This window comes from Rhinatrema bivittatum, chromosome 4, assembly GCF_901001135.1.
Source record: "Rhinatrema bivittatum chromosome 4, aRhiBiv1.1, whole genome shotgun sequence".
Taxonomy (NCBI): domain Eukaryota; kingdom Metazoa; phylum Chordata; class Amphibia; order Gymnophiona; family Rhinatrematidae; genus Rhinatrema; species Rhinatrema bivittatum.
Window position 1 is genome coordinate 149,148,622 of NC_042618.1, and position 20,675 is coordinate 149,169,296.

At 42.1% G+C, this 20,675-nt stretch overlaps 2 long non-coding RNA genes across 3 annotated transcripts in view; one reads left to right on the forward strand and one right to left on the reverse strand.

The window, feature by feature from the left end:
• The window catches only part of LOC115090191, a 108,327-nt gene that overhangs the window by 34,168 nt on the left and 53,484 nt on the right, over positions 1-20,675 (reverse strand). The window contains exon 4 of one of the 2 annotated variants that reach the window (XR_003856331.1): positions 9,741-9,894. The exons of the other annotated variant lie outside the window; for it this stretch is intronic. This is a non-coding gene — a long non-coding RNA (uncharacterized LOC115090191). Of the gene's footprint in view, positions 1-9,740; positions 9,895-20,675 lie in introns of those variants that run through there. 2 annotated transcript variants of the gene reach the window in all.
• Positions 1-20,675, forward strand: part of LOC115090192 — a 90,392-nt gene that overhangs the window by 19,249 nt on the left and 50,468 nt on the right. The gene's annotated exons all lie outside the window — the stretch shown is intronic.

A 20,675-nucleotide genomic window follows, 5' to 3' on the forward strand; every position in this document is an offset into this window, starting at 1 on the left:
CTCAGTTACACACACACACATACACACATGCTCTCAGTTACACACACACAGACACACACACACACACACAGACAGACACACACACACACATGCTCTCAGTTACACACAGACACACACACACACACACACACACACACACATGCTCTCAGTTACACAGACACACACAGACACACACACACACACACATGCTTTTTCTCACAAATGCTCTGAATGACATACAAATGCTCTTTCACTTACTCACTTCCTTTTCCTCCAAAAAGCACATAAGGCAGCAGCAGCAGCAGCCTCCTCCTTTAATTTCCACAGCCATGGAACTCTTCCTTTATTTGGGCCATGGGGGTTGACAATGCTTTGCCTCCAACTCCTACCCATGTGCAGCCCCATTGTCTCATCTGATCTTCACTGCAGGTGAGTGTGTGTGTGTGTGTGTGTGTTTGGGGGCAGGGGGCGTGCAACTGTTGCTCCTCCTCCTCCTGACGGTGCATGGCCCTCATTCCTTCTCTTGAACGTGGGGAGGCTCAGCTGCTCTTCCTTGTCTGATTGCACTGCAGGTTGGCTCCTAGGCCTTCTGCTCCTCACTGCCGTTAGCAGATGCTGCAATTGCTGTACTCCCATTCCTAATGGAGATGGTATTTCCACCTTCCTGTGAATGGGCCCACTACATCACTTGCTCTTCTGGGCCCCACTGTGGGAGGGAAGGAGGAGATATTATTCCCACGCTGCCCCCAGAACATTGACACTCGAGGCATAGCCTACTCCGCCTAGTGCTTCCACTGGCCCTGGATGGGACATTATCTTGCTTTTAGGGAGGCCTGAGCCAAATGTGAAAGGGCACGGGCTCCGACAAGGCCCCCTCAAACTATTCCACTTCAGAGGGACATATGCAACTCAAGTGTGTCATTTCATACCAATTTGTTATTGTTGCATGATCAATTACAAGCCTATAATAGCAGAGGGTGTTAGCAGATGTGGGTACATCAACTTAGAGGATAACTGCAAACAAAATAAAAATAAAAAAAAATCCAGATTTATTTTTTTAGTGAAAGGTGACAGCAAAAGCTCAGAGAGTTGACATGGGAGATTCCAAACTCTGGCTTTGATCCTAATCTGAATGATCTACCCTTTCTAAGCACAAGTGGTGTGATTCAGTCCTTATAGTACTGGAGCTCCTGCTGAGAGGGTGAATATTGTAGTGATTTCATTGTGACATAAGCCTGATTCTTACTGTAGTTCAATTGCTTTGAGAACTACTTCTGCCTCCTGCTCCAGAGTCATTATTTAAGGTGTCATACAATTGATCTGTGTGATAGCAAACCAGAGACTTATACACACACCAAAAGATAAATATACACTCTCCCTCTCTTTCTCTCCATGTCTCTCTCTATATATCTATATCAGTCTCTCTCTCACCATATATATATATATACACATACAGTGTATATATATCTATGTGACACACACATACAACAATATGACACACACTAAAATATTCTATTCTATTAAGTATATTCTCAAAGGGGTACTGTGTGGAAAAATAGCATATATGCTCATAAGTAGCATGTATTTGCATATATATTATTTTATAAATAATAAAAGCATGTGTGTATTTTCATTTTCACATGCACATTTTGCTAGCACAAAAACAGGGCAGTCTAGTGGCATTTCAGGGTAGGGTCAAGAAATGCGCACAGAAGATGCTATTTTATAAGCGATATATATGTATACATTATCAAACTTATTCGTAAACCTTTACACTTGATAATTGACTAGCGCAAGTGAAATCGGACTTGTCTGTTATCTGCACTTTTTGAGTGGGTGGCCTAGCTGAATTGGTGTGATTTGAGTTGAAGTGCTAGAGGGTTTAGATACCTGGAGACAGACTGGGAGGACTGGTGGAAGCATTGGTAAAGTGAACTGGTGATTTCAAGTATGCGTGCAAGTAAATATTTTCAAAATGGTATCACGCATACTTTATAAAATACTTGCCTTCACATATAAATCAGGGTTATTACATGCACATGGTTTTTTTTTTTTCGAAGCTAAAATGTACGCACATGTTTATAAACTAGGAAGCGAAAATAAGTGCTTTTATTGCGTTTGAAATATTCGTACATAATGAAACTTAAGCTCGTACTTTCATAGAAGAACTATGCTGTGTTGTATAAACTGTGCATCCACTTAGGGCGCAAATGCAGTACTACAGATTTGTGGCGAGCAGACACCCCGAAAAGATAGGATGCGCAGGTTCTGAAAGGCTACGGTCTCCATGCCCGGGAGGGTGAGGCCAAGGTAGGATTCCAATACTGAGGGACACTTTCACAGATAAAGAGCCATTTAAGAATAACTTTGGGACATCAATATAACCAGAATTAAGTGTATATGGTGCCAGCTAATCACACTGGAAGATTTACAAGTAAAGATTGAGTTGGACCATCTAGCCAGAGTGTCACATCTGTTTATTCTGGTACCTACAGCCAGTCAGCAACATGCAACCAGTGGAGAGTTTTCTTACCTATACATTGGGTCCTAGAGGTCTATCCTCCCCCCCCTCCCCTTGTACTACACAGGGATTAAGCCCCAGGGTTGAGCATGATGCCTGCCTTCAAGGACAATACCAGAATGTTTTTGGAAAATTATAGATGGGGTCGATATTCAGCTGCTGAGGAGCTTAGTAACAGGCCGATACAGTACAGTGCGCTCCGATGGAGCGCACTGTTAGCCTGCTATTGGACGCGCGTTTTCCCTTACCCCTTATTCAGTAAGGGGAGGAAAACGCGCGTCCAACCCGCGGCACCTAATAGCGCCCTCAACATGCAAATGCATGTTGAAGGCCCTATTAGGTATGCGCGCGGGATACAGAAAGTAAAATGTGCAGCCAAGCCACACATTTTACTTTCAGAAATTAGCGCCGACCCAAAGGTCGGCGCTAATTTCTTCCGGCACTGGGAAAGTGCACAGAAAAGCAGTAAAAACTGTTTTTCTGTGCACCCTCTGACTTAATATCATAGCGATATTAAGTCGAAGGTCCCGAAGAGTAAAAAAAGTAAAAAAAAAATAAATACATTTTAATTCGGCCTGCGGCTGTTGGGCCGAAAACCAGACGCTCAATATTGCCGGCGTCCGGTTTCCGAGCCCGTGGCTGTCAGCGGGCTCGAGAACCGACGCCGGCAAAATTGAGCTTCGGCTGTCAAACCCGCTGACAGCCGCTGCTCCTGTCAAAAAGGAGGCGCTAGGGACGCGCGCCGGGAGAGCGGGCGTTCGTCCGCTCTCCCGCGGACTTTACTGTATCGGCCTGTAAGTTAGGCAGATACACTGAATATACCTGGCTGTTTTAAAGTTAGCCAGATAAGTATATCTGAGTTAGCCGGATAAGTTAACCACAACTAGAGTTAGCCAGATAAGTTAACCAGCTAACTCTAGTTAATTTATCGGCTAACTCCGCTCCTCTCCGGAATACTTACCACCCGCCCCAGGAATGCCCCCAATTTATCCAGCTAAATTGATGCTAGAAATTCATTATCCAGCTAGAATTTAGCTGGATAAGTCATTAAATATTGTGGCTAAGCCATTTAGATGGATACGTTTTCAGTTATCCATCTAAATGGCCTCAGAAGTTTTTTAAATTGAGTTAGCTTGTTTGTGATCTGGTGATAATTTATCTATTTTGCTGTACTTTGTAATGTTGTATTGATGATTGCTAAATGCTTATTTTATTGTATCATATATTCTGGGGATAATTTTCAAAAAGATTTACATGCGTAAAATTAGCATATATCATAGCAATTTTCCAAAGCCCATTTACATGTGTATAGTGCATTTACATGTGAAAAATCCAATTTTAAATGTGTAAGTCCATTTGAAAATTAGCCCCTCGAAATTGTATGTCGTATTTTTTGGTATGGCAACTAATTAACTCTAAATAATAAACAAACAAACAAAAGTACTCAGAATTTGATTCAGGGCTCATGTGTTTTCACTTTGCCTTTGGTAGCTACTTAGGAGTTTTGTAGGAAAAACCAGAGACATCACTGAATATAACTCACGCTTGAAAAGTTGTTTCTTCATCAGTAATGAAAGTAACATTAAGTCATTTAATGAATGCAAATTATATGTTTTCTGAACTTATATTTCTGATTTTTGGAACAGGAAAGAACAAACTGATTTTCACAATTGCCCAGGCCCTTTCCTCAGAGTTCAGACTTTTAGTTACATAAGCCTTCTTCCATGACAGTGGTCCAGTTCTCAAGTAATCTTCATTCCTCTGAGTATTCTTCTATCCCCACTGCTCCTGGGAGTTCACTAGATCATCTGAAAGCAAGGTTTCCATGGCTAGATTCCTACATCCTACTTAGGCTTTCTCAGGCCTCTGTCCACAGCTCTTCTGCTGATAATACAGGTCTGCTCTCTCAAGAGTCTGCAACACCAAAAACCTACACCTCCCTCTTTTATTTTTTTTTTCTTTTCTTCTTTTCTCTTCTTTAAATTGTATATCTCTAAACAGAGTAAAAATTCACAAATCCTCTATAAAGAAAAAAAATCCATATTCAAAAAAACTCCTTATGCCGAAAATTTTTTTTTTAAATGATGGACAGTGGTTGTTTCAGAAACCTCAAAGAGTACCAGCCAGGTTACCCTCATTTTTGCTTTTAATCATAAACAAACCACCGACCACCTAAGTTTTTTAAATAATTTATTCGCTCCAAAATGTTTTTTAAATTTATTATGATTTTTTTGTCTAAAAAATAGGAACAGTTCACCGCTTGAGTATTATAGAAAGCAATGATTCTCATTTAATCTTGATGACTTCCCAATTATATGTTCTCCACAGCTCACAAAATCTTAAGCTGCATCAAATGTTGTTTATAATTTTAAAATCATTGACTAAATCCAATGGTGGCTATAATTTTCATTGAATATTAAACTCACAACATTAATTAGCTAAATCCAAGAATGAAAAATACTTAGCTCAGTCAAGTTGTACTTATAGTTCTCAACTAGGTCGCAAGATCTTCAAACCACGCTGTTAACTGAGCCGCTGAGAAAATCGTCCATAGTAGCATTTTAGCCTGACATGGCAGGTTTTGAGACATCTTCTTCAGGGGAAACCGCTTACCCACACCTCTTCTCAGCTCACCAATATGTTATTCCATTTATTTTCATTTTTATTTTTGCTTGCAACGCACTGCATCGACCTTCTTCAAAAATGGCGGACCTAAGTTCCCATTTATGGCATCCTCAATTTAAAGGGACAACATCATGTGACCTTTTGATGATGCAAATGACTCCAGCCTTCCCTTTAAAAATTCACACACCAGTCGAAACATCAAAGTAATGATAAGCAGTCAACCTGGTCATTCAAACCGATCGGGGCTTCTGTCCCCAACTTATGAATCCAAAGTTGTTCTCTGTAATTCAGAAGTGACGCTGTGTCTGCAAAAACATTAGTGCTCACTCCAATGTCAATCAGTGTCCACATCAAATCAGCAAAATTGTGTTCTTGTTCCATACAGTGACCCTCCAATGGAGCCGACATGATTTTATTATTAATTCTTGACCTGTATTCTGGTAGAGGTAGTGTATTTGGATTTTCAGAAGACGTTTGACAAAGTCCCTCATGAGAGGCTTCTAAGAAAACTAAAAAGTCATGGGATAGGAGGCGATGTCTTTTTGTGGATTACAACTGGTTAAAAGACAGGAAGGGGACTGAAAGGAGAGAGAGGGGTGTTAAGGAACCGCTGAGGCCTTACCGGGAGACCCAAGTTGCTTTCTGGTCCCCGACGGGGCTGATTGGAGGACGTCCCGACGAGTGACGTCATCATCCGGAGACCATCGAGGGGTTTAAAAACTCCCCCACCGCGGTGTACAAGCGGGACTGAAAGGAGAGAGAGGGGTGTTGAGGAACCGCTGAGGCCTTACCGGGAGACCCGAGTTGCTTTCTGGTCCCCGACGGGGCTGATTGGAGGACGTCCCGACGAGTGACGTCATCATCCGGAGACCATCGAGGGGTTTAAAAACTCCCCCACCGCGGCGCGTGCCGAAGCCGCGCGCGCCAAAGGGGCACGCGGCTTAGTTTTATCTTCTGGACTGTCTCTCCTTAAAACGCGGACTCCTGGTTTGAAACATCTACCCTTCTTGGAACATAACATCAAAGTGTCCAAGTAAGTGCAACTCTCTCGTCTCTCCTTTATTTCATTGAGTAACCTTCAAGAACGTATGGGGAAAAAGAGGAAAGGAACTGTAAGAGTTTTTCCTCCCAACTCTGCAGTACCCCCCCTAAGTTCCCAACCAACTATTGAGGGTTTCATGCAACCAATTAGTACCAGCACTCCGTCAGGTATGTTGGGAATTGGCCTAGATTCATCTATGCCCGCATCCCCCGGGAATTCCATCTCCCTGACTCCTGATCTCCGCTCGCTACCAAATCAGGACTTTTTGCGTTTGGCAGAGTCGCAGGAGGGTCTATTGCACCTAATGGGAGCGGCATCAGACCCTCCAAGAGAGGAGGACACTGCGAAACTAGATGTCCAGGCAAACGTTGCTTTGCCTGAGAAACCATCGATAATCACCCTGGAAACACTGTGGACTGCAATAAAAGGTCTAGAATCCTCATTAGGGGTAAAAATTGAGAAAGTAAATAAATCTGTTGACATGATTCATTCTCAGGTACAGACCCATGATACTGCTATTAAGAAAAATGTTGAACGTTTAATTGAGATTGAGAAGCAATGTGATACTTTGGGTAAAACAGATGTGGCTCTGATAAAAGGTCAAGAATTTAATTCTCGTAGATTGGAAAGTCTAGAGAATTATTCTAGAAGGTTAAACTTGAGAATATTAAATTTCCCTAAATCACCAACTATGTCTTCTATAGACATGTTAAGGAAATTTTATGTGGAAATACTTAAAGTGCCTCAAGAAACTATTCCCCCAATAACAAAAGCGTTCTATATACCTGTAAGAAATATTGAGAACCAAAATAACTTACCCCCAACATTAATGTATTAGAAAATTTAACTGAATTTTTACAAGACTCTCAAATTACTGTTGAGAGTCGTGCCACATTATTAGTAGTGTTCGCTCTAGAACCTGATAAAATATGGACCATGAAATTATTTTTCCGTAGTGTAGAGAAAAAGTTTCTTGGTCAACAGATAACTATTTTTCCTGATGTTGCTAAGCCAACTCAATTGAGACGGAAAGCTTTTTTAATGAAAAAACAATGGGTATTAGCCCTTGGTGCTACCTTTATGTTGCAATATCCTTGCAAATGTTCGATAAAATTAGCTTCTATAAAATATATTTTCTTTAATCCTGATCAATTGGAAGGTTTTTTACAGAATAGAATAACCCCTACAAATATTTCTTCATAAATATCACGAGTGTTTCATTGGAATAAGAAATTAGCGGATATTTATTATTAACCTGGTCATTTCCTAAGTTGCTAGTATCTATAATACAGTCCCCATTTGTGGTCTCATATTGAACAAATGTGTACTTTAATTATCAAGATGTATAATTATGATGTTATTTCTTCAACCAGTTCTAAATTTCTAATATGTCAATGTGGTTTGACTATATTGTCTGTAAAAACTATGAAAATAAAGAATTAAAAAAAAAAAAAAGACAGGAAACAGAGACAGGATTATATGGTCAATTTTCTCAGTGGAAAAGGGTAAACAGTGGAGTGCCTCAGGGATCTGTACTTGGACTGGTGCTTTTCAATATATATATATATATGATCTGGAAAGGAATACAATGAGTAAGATTATCAAATTTGCGGATGATACAAAATTATTCAGAGTAGTTAAATCACAAGTGGATTGTGATACAATACAGGAGGACCTTGCAAGACTGGAAGATTGGGCATCCAAATGGCAGATGAAATTTAATGTGGACAAGTGCAAGGTGTTGCATATAGGGAAAAATAATCCTTGCTGTAGTTACACGAGGTTCCATATTAGGAGCTACCACCCAGGAAAATGATCTAAGTATCATAGTGGATAATACTTGGAAATTGTCGGCTCAGTGTGCTGCAGCAGACAAAAAAGCAAACAGAATGTTAGGAATTCTTAGGAAGGGAATGGTTAATAAAATAGAAATGCCTCTGTATCGCTCCATGGTGAGACTGCACCTTGAATACTGTGTACAATTCTGGTCACCGCATCTCAGAAAAGATATAGTTGTGATGGAGAAGGTACAGAGAAGGCAACCCAAATGATAAGGGGGATGGAACAGCTTCCTTATGAGGAAAGGCTGAAGAGGTTAGGGCTGTTCAGCTTGGAGAAGAGATAGCTGAGGGGAATATGATAGAGGTCTTTAAGATTATGAGAGGAATTGAACGAGTAGATGTGAATCGGTTATTTACACTTTTGGATAATAGAAGGACTAGGGGGCATTCCATGAAGTTAGCAAGTAGCACATTTAAGACTAATCGGAGAAAATTCTTTTTCACTCAATGCACAATTAAGCTCTGGAATTTGTTGCCAGAGGATGTGGTTAGTGCAATAATTGTAGCTGGGTTAAAAAAAGGTTTGGATAAGTTTTTGGAGGAAAAGTCCATTAACTGCTATTAATCAAGTTTACATAGGGGAATAGCCACTGCTATTAATTGCATCAGTAGCATGGGATGTTCTTGGTGTTTGGGCACTTGCCAGGTTCTTGTGGCCTGGTTTGGCCTTTATTGGAAAAAAGTTGCTGGGCTTGATGGACCCTTGGTCTGACCCAGCATGGCAATTTCTTATATTCTTATGAATTTACCACCTTTCTTTAAGCTCAAAGTAGTTTACAAAGTTGCACATAACCAAACATTTTTCAGAGGAAATAAAAATCTAGAACAAGAGGTTATGATATGAAGCTCAAAAAGGTTATACAGGAGTTACATTAGGACACACGTCTTCACAAAAAAGGTGCTGGATGCAGGGAACAGCATCATAATGGAAGTGATAGAGGATAACGTTACTTGAATTTATTTGTTAAGTTATGTTACATTGTTTAACATGTTATTTCTTTATGCTGACTTCTTGTTTGCCAGTTCCCAGCTACCCTTCTCTCCTGTTCCTTGTAGTCCCACCCCCTGTCCCTGTTTGATGTACTTTCTACCTTCAGTTCGGATGTAAGCTGGTATGATGTAACCACTAATACCGGTATAGAAAAGAATTAAATAAATAAATATATATATATATAAAAGAATTCAGAAAAGCCTGGAATAAGTATAGAGGATCTTTAATTGAAAAGTAATGGAAGGAAAGCCAGAGATCAATTATGGTCTAATGCATTGTAAATGAATGAAGTTGGAGAGACTAGATGTGCATTATATGTTATGTTTCTGTGAAAACACATTTTGTTATTTGACATTATTCCTTATTAGCAATTCTCCATGGCCTCTTTTTGAGCCCAAGAACAATAAGCAATCTACAATGTTTATTTATTTATTTATTTAAAATCTTTTCTCTACCGTCATTTGGTCGTGCACCATCACAATGTTAAAAATCTTATCACCTGCAAGGTCCTTCCCTCAGCCCAACACTAGGAGAATCAATTCCAGACATAAAGCGTGTGGGTCTGCCAGTTTTAATTATATTTCATTACCCTTCCGAGACTGAGAAGTGGAGTACCAGTTCTGTGCTAGTGTAAGGAAGGCAGCCCTCCAGCCACTCCGTGAACCCTTTCACACTAGTTGGAGGTGGACATATGAACCCTTTGGGCCAGTGCCAGAAGGAGAATTTGCAACCTGCGAGCAAACCTGCATCTGTCAGCCAACAGGTGATGATCCACAATCCAGGCCAGAGATAGATGAAATCCAAAAAGAAGGCAGGGGTTGAGGCAGGTGGCAGGCAAGGCAAGATCAGGAACAGACTGGGTCAGCACCGAGGGGAAGAATCCAAGGCTCAAAGACTAAAACAAGCAGAAACAGAGCTTGTTATTTAGGCATCACCTGGATGAATGATTAAGCTTATATACAGGAACAGCGATGACATAATCAGAGCATGCCACAGGAAGTGAGAGTCTTGAGCAAAGCAGGAAGCAACCAAAGAGCCAGTGTCAGAGACTATGTCAGAACTCCCACAGGTAGCAGAACTCAATGCTGGAGCAGGAAACGTGACATACCGAGTGGCCTTCTGAGAGCGGAGGCCTGTTACAGTACCCCCTCCCTTAAGTCCTTCCAGGACCCTTCTTGATGGGCTTATGGGGGAAGAGATGATGGAATTTCTGGATTCGATGGTGGTGGGGGGCATTCACAAGATTGCAGGTTCCCAAGATCGCTCCTTGGGCCCCAAAACTTTCCAATCCACTAAATGGTAGCGTCTACACTTTACAAACTTGGACTTTAAATTCGGCATCGGACTCCAATGAGACGGGTGTGGGGGTCATACATTTTCCAGCATATAGTTTTGAGTAATGAGACATGGAAAAAGTTGGAAATCTGTAGAGATGGAGGGATTTAAGTGTGCATGTGACCGGATTTATTTGACTTATTATCTGGTATGGTCCAATAAACCTGGGAGCAAACTTAATGGAGGATACTCAGAGATGTAGGTTCTTGGGGCTCATCCATTTTTTATCCCCAGGGGCCAGCTGTGGAGCAGATCTGTGGGGTTTATTTGCATATTTCTTATAGCAGTTGGCTACCTTTGAAAGAAGATATTGAGTCTCATCCCAGATTTCCTGGAAATTGACAGATAAACTCTTGGTGGCTGGAGATCCTGTAGTAAGTGAAATGAATAGAAGTAGTCTGAGATGTTGTCCATACATTATATAGAAGGGGGACACACCTGCAGACTCACCGACATAGTCATTATAGGAAAACTCTGCCCAGTGGAGCATTTGGATCCAATCATCATGTCTGGCTGAGATATGAGCTGAAAGGAATGAAAGTGAAAAATGTGTTGAAAGAAACACCAGGACAGAGTGAGAGCAGTTGGCAAGGCTTCTAGTGGAATAAAGTGAGCCATTTTTTAAAAATGGTCGATGACCACCTATATTATGGTGTGTTCCAAGGAAAATGATAGACCTGTGATGAAGTCCATTGAGAGGTGGATCCAGGGTTTCTGGAATGTAGGAAGTAGATGGAGTAGACCCACTAGTTGCTTATAAGTTGTTTTGTTTCGAGCATATTTGCTACAAGAAACCACATGGTTCCGGACATCCTTGATTATGATGGGCCACCAATAGGTTATGAAAGATGACATCTAAATTTTTGTGAGATCCATGGTGCCAGGCCAGTTTTGAGTCATGTGCCCACTTTTAGACCTTGCGTCGCAGGGGCAAACAGCAGAGTCCGGTGAACTGTCCAAGGGTCGAGGCAGGCAGCAGAATCCGATGAACAGTCCCGCAGCCGGCAAGCACAACAAAAGGAGACTGGCCAAAAGCCAGTATTGGCCTTTGAAAATTAGGAACCAGACGAGGTTGGCATCTGAAAGTCCCACATTCACAGAAACGTTCCTGGAAGTGGAAGTCAATCTGGGAGCATAGAGATGTGAGATCATTTAAACTGGCAGGAAGGTCATGAGCAGCCAATTCATCTTTATTAGTTCTGCCAGGCCATGCCAAAATACTGCCATCTGTGCCTCCTCATTCCATGCAAGTTCAGCTGCCAGCATCCAAAGCTGCATGGCACACTGCCCGATGGTTTGGGAATCTTGCCATAGATGGAGTAGTTCTGCGGCAGTGGGAGAGACCCAAGCAGGTTCATCAAAGACTCTCTGAAAGGTAGCTAAGAAGCCTTGTAGCATGTAGATGCCCACGCCAGGGTCTGCCCAGACAGCAAGGAAATCACAGATCCAACCTTCGTTCTCTCGGAAACAAATTCAGCTGGCTGGAGCTCAAAGTGGATTAGGCAGGCCTGGGGGTTACTGCTGCATGGATAAGCGTAAGGTAGGTGTGACCTGAGGCAGAGCAGGGGCAGTGGCCTGTGGCCTTAGGCAGTGTAACTGCAGATAGAGTGGTAGTAGATAGCGAGGATTGCAGTTGGTGGAGACCATGGGCAGAGGAACGCATTTTTGATTGGGGGTGGGGTGGCCAACAAAGTTCCGCCCTAGTTCCACCCCCAACTTTGCCACAAGTTCTGCCCATTCATAACAGTAAAACCATATTAAGAAAAGGAATAAATATTTCAGAACAGCCAACAATAGATCATCCAATAAGTAAAATCTCATATAACTGTTTTAATATTTTCCCAGAAACCAATAAAATACTTCAAAACAGCAGACACATCAAATAACACCCCAAAATTAAAACTAGTAAAGATTGAAAAATCTCCCACTCTCTATACCTGGGATCATTTAATGGCCAATCATCCTGAGAATGTTGTAGAAGAGGGGGAGTGTGGCCACATAAACTTTATCCTTTCTCTCACACTCACACAAGCTCATTCTCTAAAATATTGCCCACACCATCTCTCTCTCTCTCTCTCTTTCTCTCTCACACACACACACACACACACACACACACATGCACATAGAGGCAGGCACTCTCTCACACAAATACACAGGCAGGCAGGAAGGTACTCTCTTACATATATACACATACACACATGGAGGCAGGAGCACACACACATGCAGACAGGCAGGCAGGCACTCACACACGCACACATGCAGGAAGGCTGGCACTCTCACACACACACACACACACACACACAGAGGCAGGAAGGCACTGTTTCTCTCACACACATACACACAGGCAGGCACTCACCCACTCAGAGGCAGGCAGGCATTCTCTCATACATATGCACAAGCAGGCAGAAAGACACTCTCTCATACACACACAGGCAGGTACTCACATATACACCAATGCAGGCACATCAAATAACACCCCAAAATTAAAACTAGTAAAGACTTGAAAAATCTCCCACTCTCTATACCTGGGATCATTTAATGGCCAATCATCCTAAGAATGCAGGCACTCACACACATATGGGCAGGGAAAAAGGCACTCTCTTACACATACGCAGGCAAGCACTGTCTCACACACACACAAACATACACACACACAGGAAGGCACTCCCTCTCATATATACATACACACTCTCAGGCAGGCAGGAAGGCATTTTCTTTCACACACACACACATATATACACATGCAGGCAGGTGCACACACACACATATGCAGGCAGGAAGACACAAACACACACATGTAGGCAGGCCCAGTCTCTCTCACACACCCACATGTACACATGCTGGCACTCACACACACACACAGACACACACATGTAAATACATACATTGACAGTCTCACACACACAAACGGAAATTGCCTCACTCACACAGGCAGGTGGTAAGACCCACTCACACATACACCTACGCAGGCACTCTTTCACACACATGCAGGCAGGAAGGCACTCTCACACACACACACATTCACGCAGATAGACACACACACAGACCAGGCAGGAAGGCACTCACACATATACACACATAGGCAGGCACAAACACACACACATACAGACAGGCACTCTCTCACACAAACATGCATGCAGACAGGAAGGCACTCTGGTCTCATTTTCAGCTGCAGTGATGGCTGGACTACTACTTCAGCTGCTGCAGGATGGGTTCTGCGGTGGCCCAGCTGGACCTGCTCATGGAGGATTGTGGCCTTGTCATATGGGCTGCTTCCTTCTCCTCAGCTCTTAGTGCCTAATGACATCATTCAAGCACTGGCAGCTGAGAAGGAGGAAGCAGACCGAGCAACTGCAACGCTGCGATCCTCCAGGAGCTATGAAGGTAAGTGAGGGGATCACGGCAGCACTGGGGGCAACAGTGGAAAGGACATAATGTGCTCTCCCATTTGCCATCAAAATTTGGGGAAGGGTCATGGTTCCTGTGCACCCCCTTTCCAACGCCTATGGGAAGCAAGATCTTGTAATGTCTGCATGACCAGAACTTGGTTACTTTGTGGCTGTTGGACAGCTTGAGGGAGGTTCCACAGGAAGTCTGGGAGTGGTGCATCAGCAGGTTTCATGGCCTAAGAAAACTCTAAGGGAGGCAGCCCTCCAGTTTCTCCGACAGTCCTTCTAGATTGGTCGGAGGTGAACATGTGACTCCTATGGGCCTGTGCTGGATGGCAGATGTGCAGCCTGTGAGCAGATCTGCATTGGTCAGCTGACAGGTGATGAAATACAATCCATGCCAGAGAAAGGCAAAGCCCAAAAAGCAGGCAAGGGTAGAGCCAGGCAGCAGGCAAGGCGAGATCAGGAATAGACTGGGCCAGGACTCATGCCTCAAAGACCTCCATGCCTCCATGCCTCCATGCCTCAAAGACTCAAGAGACATGTAAACAGAACCTATTTCTCAGGCATCACCCAACTAAATGAGAAGCTTATATACAGGAAGAGTGATGACATCATCAGGGAGTGCTACAGGACGTCCAGGGTGCTGGGCTTATAAAGCAGGAAGTGAGGAGAGTCTCAAGCAAAGCAGGAAACAACCAAGGAGTTGGTGCCAAAGACTATACCAGAACAACCATAGGTAGCAGAACTCAATGCTGTAGCCGGAAACATGACACACCAGGTGCCCTTCTGGGCGTGGAGGCCCATTGCTGGAAGTATGTTAAGCTAGCTGTGATAACAGATGCTGTCATGGAGACATCTGTCTGCTAAGAACTCGTATCAGATCACGAAATAACCCTCAGATGGTAATGATCATCAGTCACTACCAACCAAGACTGGAGTTAAATAGAAGGGCCTTGAGGTGACTATAGCTTTGTATCCCTATGTCAGTGTACTGAACCATTCAGTTTTCCTATATATCTCTCTTTTGAAGAATTTTAAACCTCATAATTTAAGCAAGAATTTCCATCCCCACTTCCAGAAAAGGCATGCATTTATTCATATAGTTAAAAATATATGTATTCCAAATTTCTTACCCAGATGCTTATGCAAAAGCCACTGAATTAATCATACTGTCCTCTATTATTACTGTTTTGTTATTATACACTTTGTTCCTCCTTCAGGGAGGGGGAGAGAGAAAAGCAAACTGCTGAAATACTGTGAGATGTTATCATGCTGTTCTCTGATCTTGGGGCTATCCCTGTCCCACGGACATGGGATCTGCAGCTTTTCAATACAATCCAGTATTTTGTTCTAAAATTACACTTCCATCTGTTTTAACAGCCTAGTTTTGTCTCTGTCTGATGAATGCAAACTGCCGGGGTAATTTGGCCTGATTGGGTCTGTGTGGATGACTTGAGTGAAAAGCCATTAGCATATCTAAGAATTCCAGGAAGGGTCTTTGCCATCATCTGTACCCTAAGGGTTTTGTCTTCTCTCTAAAGAGATATTCCTGGCATTATGGGCTGAAATTTTTCTTGTAAAAGAAATGAAATTCTGACTTTAAATTGTAAGAATATATACATAAGATGGTGTCTGTCTTTCAGCAATTGGTGGGGTATGAATGTGCAAACTACTGTCCACTGAGGTGCCTACACGCCTAGCTCAGAACTTACATGCATACTTGCTAAGCTAGGCACATAGCTCAGAGTATACATGAATAAGTTCTGACTTATGTGCATAGGTGTATAAATTCTATTTATGTGTGTATGCACATAAGTTCTGAAATTAAGCACATACACATTTAAATTGCAAGTTACATGCGTATGCTCCACTGTAAGAGCAGCGGACATGGGGATTGGTGGGCTGTGCACATCGACACCGTATTTGCTGCTGAGAAGCCTACATGGATAGCAGACACAGGGCTATCGGTAAGGCAACAAGAAACCAGAGAGTCGCAGGACCAGATGTAGCCACACAGACAAGCAGCCTGGAAAACAAAAGCAGATAGATGGGTAGGAGAGGGAAACTAGCAAAATTGCTCTGATTTGATCAGGTTGCAGCTGGGGGTGGGGGATGAAAGTGCTGGGTTCAGGCTGAGAGTAGGGGGGTGGGGGGAAGCGGCAAATATCCAAGATGGAGATGATGGGAGGGGAGATAGAGTATGTTGGGATGGAGTTAAAGAGAATGCTGAGGTTGGGCAGGGATGAGATTTGGAGTGTGCCGAGTTCAGGTTAGAGAGGGGAGAAGAGAGTTCTGGGCTTGGGCTGGGGATTGGGGTAGGAATGTATTAGTGTCAGTTTGAGGAGGGGGGAAAGAGTTCTGGGCCTGAGCTGGGGAGGGGTCACGGGGAGTTCTAGGGGTAACGTGTGCTGGGGTAGGACTGCGGAGGAAGGGAGTGAACAAGGGCTTCTGGGGAATTTCACCAGGTATCTGCTCGAATATACATTATATGCATACGCTCACTCACACCCACACCCACACGCATCCACACACACATCCACACACACACACATATACACACACACACACACACACAAATATATTAACTGTTGATAGATAAGAACCACTTGGCCCACCCATTCTTCCCAGTGACCCCTTTCCACAGCATTCAGCAGACCCCCCTACCTGATCTCTAATCATTTCTTTCCCTTGTCCTTGACACTACCATTTACATGAGTCTGAAGCATGCTTGAATGTTCACCATTTTGGTTGGTGTCATCTCTACCGGTTAGAAATTCTAGGCATCTACTATTCACTTAGCACAAGAAAAGTTTATGTGTTCCAAATCTCTGCCATTCCAAGATCTTTGACAGATATTACAGCAATGCAATTAAGGGGCTTGCTCTAGTTCCTCTTCCTTTATTAGAAAAGGTTTTGTGCCTTTGAACAGTCAGTGAAAGCCTGTCTAGTGAGGGGAATGGATGCATATTAGCACACGTGATGAAATAAAAGACCATCATATATTTCAGGACAAGCTAAAAAAGGTTTCACTGGCTACAAAGTAGAAAAATAAAAAACCTTGGGGCAGATTCATCAATGGTTTGCTCTTATGCACAACAGGCTCCAGATTTTCAAGGGAAAATTACCAGGCAAACCTAGAGTAATTTTTGCATTTGCTAAATCTATCCATAGAGGGTCTGTTTTTCAAAGCCATTTCCACCATAAAATACAGTTTTATGTGAGAAAATGGTTGTTATAAAATAGCTCAGGGCTTAGTGCACATAAAAGCACACACACAACCTGGTTTCACACATACTTTTATGTGAACTGGGGAGAGGCATTCTTGTAGGGGAGGGGAACAGAGTTTGTACCAGAATTAGGACTTAGATACATATATTTTTATTTTAAAAATTTGGGCAAGATTTTCAGAATCATTTATATGCTTAAAAATGGGATTTACGCGTGTAAATAGACTTTACTTGTGTAAGTGGGCTTTTGAAAATTGCTACAATATATGCCATTGATTTAGGCAAAGGATTTACCCACATAAGTGCACTTTATGCAGGTAAATGGCTTTTGAAAATTACTACAATAGTAGTTACATTTACACGTGTAACTCTTTTTAAAATTATCTCATATCAGGTGACTTTTCAAAGTCGTTACACGTGTAAATGTAACATATTGGAGCAATTTTCAAAAGCCATTTACGTGTGTAAAGTGCATTTACACATGTATAACCTATGGACAATTTAATGGCATATATTGTAGCAATTTTTAAAAGCTTACTTACACGGATAAAGTGCATTTACACATATAAAAACTATTTTTAAGCATGTAAATACTTTTGAAAATCAGGGTCTATGTGTGTAATTGAATCCACATAAGTTATGCCTTCCTAAGAGAAGGTCTCACTCTGCGAGTTTTTCTGTCTGTGTACCAGGACAGTTTTACCAAGCATTTTCAAAGTGAACCTGTATGTGTAAGTTTGGTTTGAAAATACAGGGTACAATCTGCATGTAAAAAGTACACCCAGACTTTCACCTAGCATGCACAGTTATAAAATTACTTCTGAGCTTCTATTTTAGGTCTCTTTGATATTCTGACAATTTTCTGATTCCTCATTTAATAAAAAAAAAAAAAGTCCACAAAGGAAGATGGTTTTTAAGAGTCTCAGCTCCCACGATTCACTACTAATATAATACTTCTTATCATTTTTATAGTACTACTGGACATATGCAGCGCTGTACAATGGCAATAAGTATTCAAGTGCAATAATTCCCTTCCCTAAAGTGCTTAAAATCTAAGTGGGTACCCGAGGCAATGGAAGATAAAGTGTCTTGCCCAAGGTCACAAGGAGTGTTAGTGGGAGAAGCAGGATTATAACAAGTACAATAACAATAGTATATAGACAGTGCATATATGTATGTAGATCTAATGAGTACAATAACAGTAATGTATGAGGTGAACACATATATGAATGTCAAACACAGCTCTGTCTTAAATTAAGTAGTTTGGCTACCATATTAGTCCACTTGGAAATATAGAAATAAAGGTCAACAAATAAATTGTAAGTGATACCTTTTGACTGGACTAAATACATTTGAGATTCACTTTCGAGAGCTATGCTCCCTTTATCACACTGCTTCGACCTAATGAAGGGAGTATAATTCTCCAAAGTTAGTCACAAGTATATTGTTAATCCATAAAATAATATTACCTGTTTTTGTTGGTTGACTTTTAATTTTATTTAAACACAGTTCTAAAAAACAAAGTGCTGCAGCTCTATGGGTTCAGTTTTCAAGGAGTCTGCCTGACTAACTTTGAGAGCTAGGAAGCTATATTAATTCCTTTGAAGTATGACTAGGGCTGAATGACTATATATAGCTTCCTGGTTTCACTTGACAGTTAAATTTAGCAGCTTAAAAACTGGGCAGGCCAGAGGCATTCCTAGCATTGGGGGAAGAAAGGCAGAAAGTGGTTCTAATGCCTAATCGCTGTTATATTTGTTACCCTGATGTTTTAATGTAAATCGTTATTATAATTGTAAACCGGAGTGAAGGCCAACACCAATACTTCGGTGTAAAAAAACATACAAATAAATAAAAATACTGAGCACTGATTTTCACTGCTAGGTGGTTAGGCATAGCCACCTCACAATGGTGCACAAAAGACAGGCCTAAGAGTTTGTAATTATTCTCCCGCCATAATGACTGGGTGTTTAAACCCTGCATCCCCAACGACCCTGATATGAAAAATACACTGATGTGAAAAATACACTCAAGTTTGGCATCTTGAAATGTCTTCAATCAGTGCCGCAGACCCCCCACCAGTCAGGTATCTCACTTCTCCACAACGTCAGAGTCGGCTAGTGTCCCCGCTGCCCCCACAATCGCAATTTACATAGAAACATAGAAATGACGGCAGAAGAAGACCAAACGGCCCATCAAGTCTGCCCAGCAAGCTACGCACTTTATCCATTTTTTTCCCTTTTTCTCTCTCCCACCTGTTACTATTGGCTTCCAGTACCCTCCAGCCCTAATTCCCCTCCACCCTACCACCAATTTAGAGAGCAGCTCCGTATCTGCATCCAAGTGACATCCAGCTCAATTAGGGGTAGCAACTGCTGTAACAAGCAGGCCACCCCCTTGCCCCATACTCTTACCCACCCCTGTTTTTATTTTTTGTTTGTTTTTTTATTTTTTATTTATTTTATTTTTTTGGAGATAGCAGCCCTCCATCCTTCCACTCCGTGAAGGTGGAACACCAACTACTGGCCACTGGCATCCCGCTCCGTGAATGCCTCTGTGGCTACTGCCGCTCCGTGCAGTGTTTGAATGCCGCTGTGGCTACTGCGGCTCCGTGCAGTGTTTTGCTGCCTCCATTTTATTCACGCCCTCTAGACTTGATGGATCCACAGTGTTTATCCCACGCCCCTTTGAAGTCGTTCACAGTTTTAGACTTCACCACTTCCTCCGGAAGGGCATTCCAGGCATCCACCACCCTTTCCGTGAAGAAATACTTCCTGACATTGGTTCTTAGTCTTCCTCCCTGGAGCCTCAGCTCGTGACCTCTGGTTCTGCTGATTTTTTTCTGACAGAAAAGGTTTGTCGTTGTCTTTGGATCATTAAAGTTTTTCAAGTATCTGAAAGTCTGAATCATATCACCCCTGCTCCTCCTTTCCTCCAGGGAGTACATATTTAGATTCTTCAATCTCTCCTCGTATGTCATCCTATGAAGACCCTCCACCTTCCTGGTCGCCCTTCTCTGTACCGCTTCCATCTTGTCCTTGTCTCTTTGTAGATACGGTCTCCAGAACTGAACACAGTACTCCAGGTGAGGCCTCACCAAGGACATGTACAAGGGGATAATCACTTCCCTTTTCTTACTCGATATTCCTCTCTCTATGAGAGAGGAATATCGAGTAAGAAAATTTCTTGGGTCTAGTGGCTTTTACACCCTACACAATTTCTTGGGTCTAGTGGCTTTTACACCCTACACAATCACCATTCCTGGGGTCTAGTAGCCCCTCTATCCCATGACCAGTCTCTTATATTTAACAGATTTTCCTGAAAAGGATAATGGGAGAGCGGAGAGTGTATTTCTCCTGCTTCAGCTGTGCGAAATTCAAAATAGTATTGGCCATTGGTCAGGCTAATACTGCCTTATACCTCGCTACTCCTCATCCAATATAACCAACTGTTAATTACCTCTTCCCTTTCTTCTGTTTCTCTCCTTCACCATTTCTATTGCTGATGAAGAATATATAGGAGCAAGGGTCCTGCTGGATATTATATTGTTTTTTTGTCTGAAGGTTTTTTATTGTGAATGGTATTGTACACAGAGTTAAGGAGGTTTTACTACTATTACTATTGCTTATTATTTCTATAGCATTATACAACCTACACAGCATTGTACAAACATACAAAAAGATAGTCCCTGTTCAATAGAACTTATAATCTAATAAGGCAAA